This window comes from Amphiprion ocellaris, chromosome 21, assembly GCF_022539595.1.
Source record: "Amphiprion ocellaris isolate individual 3 ecotype Okinawa chromosome 21, ASM2253959v1, whole genome shotgun sequence".
Taxonomy (NCBI): domain Eukaryota; kingdom Metazoa; phylum Chordata; class Actinopteri; family Pomacentridae; genus Amphiprion; species Amphiprion ocellaris.
Genome location: NC_072786.1, coordinates 9,801,011 through 9,804,216, shown reverse-complemented (window position 1 = coordinate 9,804,216; position 3,206 = coordinate 9,801,011). Strand labels below are relative to the sequence as shown.

Sequence of the window (3,206 nt, the reverse complement as noted above, 5' to 3'; positions counted from 1 at the left end):
TTCTCCTACATCAAAGATTTCAGGATTAAAATAACTAAATGAGTCTTTATGCCGCAAACTTTATTTTTACAATAAAGAAATAATGAAATAATCACAGATAATAAAAATATAAATAGCAGTGAAAACCTGAGAGAATAATTTCCTGAAAAGTCTGTGAAGGAAAAGCAGCTTTTTTATCCTGAAAGATCAGAATCAGCTCCAACATCTGCATCTGACAGCATCAAGTCAACCAGAAAGAAAAGAAAAAAGAAAATGACTTCTTTCTGATCACATCTGTTCCGCTGCTCACAGGCTGCTGCTGCTCACATTCTTCTCCTTTATTGTCCACTTTTAAAAGTTCAGCAGACAGATACTCTGCTTTGGAGTGTGACGATGTTGTTGGTGATGTGGAGAGTGAAGTTTCCGTTTCACCCACAGCGTGCTTTAGGGCAGCCGGGTCGGACTTGATGTTTGAAATACTGACCGACAGCTCAGATTTAACTGTCTGTAGTTCTGTTTTGATGGGTGTTAAACTTTGACTCAAAGCCGCCAGGAGCTGGGTCTTTAAAATAACCGCTGTCTCGTTACAGAGTGAAAGTAGCAGTTCCTCCTTAAGGTCAGAGATTGCAGCATCTGAGGACCTCTTCAAAAGAAGACGTAGTTGATGAAGGCGTTCTGGAGCAGGACCAGAAAGACCACGACCAAGCAGCCTTGAGATCTTAGGCAGCGTCTCCCTCAGGTGGGTGTCAACGGTGTTCACGGTCAGGTTTGTGGTAATCCTGTCAAAAAACAAAACAGAAAAAAAATCTAGATTATAAATCAACATGTAACCAAAGCACTCTGTGTATAACGCCATAGTATAGGATGTAGTTCAGAAAATGTCAAAGTATAGTATACTTTTCAAGAATAACATAATATAGCCTGCAGTTAATAGTACAGCATGTCGGCAAAAAACCCAACTGCTTATTATTTGGTTCAAAAAGTGCAAAATGATAGGATGTTGCCTAAAATTGTCATGTATGATATGTGGTTCAAAAAATGTTATAGTGCCGTATATTGTCAAAATAGTATATTTTTCAAGAAAACAGAGTATATGTCGTCCAAAAAATGCCATAGAATAATATTTCATTGCACAAGTAAAACTATAGTAATTTTTAAAACTGTTCAAATTCTTATATGTTGCTAAAAAATAAAAAAAACTAAAACAAAAAAAACGTCATAGTAATATGTCAATTTAAAAAGCCTATAGTGTAGAGTGTCGCTCAACAAACGTCATTGTATAGCATGTCCCTCTAAAAACATTGTAGTATAGCATGTCACCCAAAAAACGTCGTAGTATAGCATGTTGTCCAAAAAACATCATAGTATAGCATGTCGCTCTAAAAAGTCACAGTATAGCATGTCGCTCTAAAAGCGTCATAGTATAGCGTGTTGCTCTAAAAACGTCATAGTATAGCATGTCGTCCAAAAAACGTCATAGCATGTCGCTCTTAAAACGTCATAGTATAGCATGTCGTCCAAAAAACGTCATAGTATAGCATGTCGCTCTAAAAACGTCATAGTATAGCATGTCGCTCTAAAAACGTCATAGTATAGCATGTCGCTCTAAAAACGTCATAGTATAGCATGTCGCTCTAAAAACGTCATAGTATAGCATGTCGCCCAAAAAACTTCATAGTATAGCATGTCGCTCTAAAAACGTCATAGTATAGCATGTCGCTCTAAAAACGTCATAGTATAGCATGTCACCCAAAAAACATCATAGTATAGCATGTCACCCAAAAAAAGGTCATCTTATAGCATGTCGCCCAAAAAACGTCATAGTATAGCATGTCGCTCTAAAAACGTCATAGTATAGTATGTCACCCAAAAAACATCATAGTATAGCAAGTCACTCTAAAAACGTCATAGTATAGTATGTCACCCAAAAAACATCGTAGTATAGCATGTCGCTCTTGAAACGTCATATTATAGCATGTCGCTCTAAAAATGTCATAGCATAGCATGTCGCTCTAAAAACGTCATACTATAGCATGTCGCTCTAAAAACATCATAGTATAGCCTTTGGTCCACAAAACGTTGTTTTGTCCCGGCTGTCTGAAGTAGGTGAGGAGCAACACAAAAACAGTCCAAACGCTGGTTTCCAGAGGGTTAGACGAGTATTTATTTGAAAGAGTAAGTTTACAACAACACAACATGTGAGGGGGTTAAAATCAAATGGGTGTCAGTAATTAAAAATAAATAAACAGAACTAAAAGTGAACTTCATGTTGACATTGTTGGGCATTCCAACCCGGAACAAAGCAAAAGATAATCAATACGAAAAAAAAACCTCTTCCTGTTCACCTCTTCAAGCCCAAAAACACACCACAGTAGCACCCTAAACTAAAACTACCAATGGGTTTCCTGTTTTCCTTTCTGAACAATTCAAAGGTCCCTCTCTATCTCCCCACACATCCACCAATCACTGGAACACATCTCCAAAGTTCTGCCGGGCCAGCTCAGCTTCCCCTCAGAAGAAGTGGTGCCACCTGCCAGATGAAGGAGCCTTTTGAGAGGCAGCTGGCATCGTGATTGGACTGTACATTGGTCTGTTCCAATCCAGCTTCAGCTCCAGAGACGGCAGGCGGGACGAGTCAACGGAGGCCGGATGGACGAAGGCATGCAGCTGAGTACAATCCAGAAAACAACAGAGGAGGAGTGCAGCGGCCCAGAGCCAGAACAAACAGAGTATGTCTCTTAGAAAACATCATAGTATAGCCTTTGATATGAAAAAAACGCCATAATATACATCATATATTGTACAAATAACAAGTCAAAGGAAAGAGACATACATTATAGAATTGTAGTAATTGTGGGCTGACTGATTTACTGATTATCAGTATTTTATTTTTTACTGATTTACGGTAATAAATAAATTTAAAAATGGCGCTACTTTGGCTCTGAACCTTTATCTACCTGTGGTCGCTCTGTCTTTTGGAGTGATTTGATTGGTTATACGTCACAAATAAAACTCCTTTAACTTAACAACTGTAAACAAAACAAAAACGTATCAACAAAGTTTTCCGTTAAAGTTTGTGTTCTTCTAAGTTTAACTCCAGGATTTTAAATTCTCTCATTTACTGCAAATAAATATCTACTCCAAATGTCTCACTAATAATCATTATCAGCCTTAAAAACCCACAAAACCCCCCTCTATACTCGACCACACTTAGTACAGTCCGGTTC

The 3,206-nt window shown here is 38.1% G+C and overlaps 1 long non-coding RNA gene across 1 annotated transcript; it reads left to right on the top strand.

The window, feature by feature from the left end:
- The first annotated feature begins 427 nt into the window (after positions 1 to 427).
- Positions 428 to 2,908, top strand: LOC129347926 (uncharacterized). The gene is made up of 2 exons (XR_008600273.1): positions 428 to 718; positions 2,412 to 2,908. It is a non-coding gene; the product is annotated as an uncharacterized LOC129347926 (long non-coding RNA).
- The last annotated feature ends 298 nt before the right edge of the window (positions 2,909 to 3,206 follow it).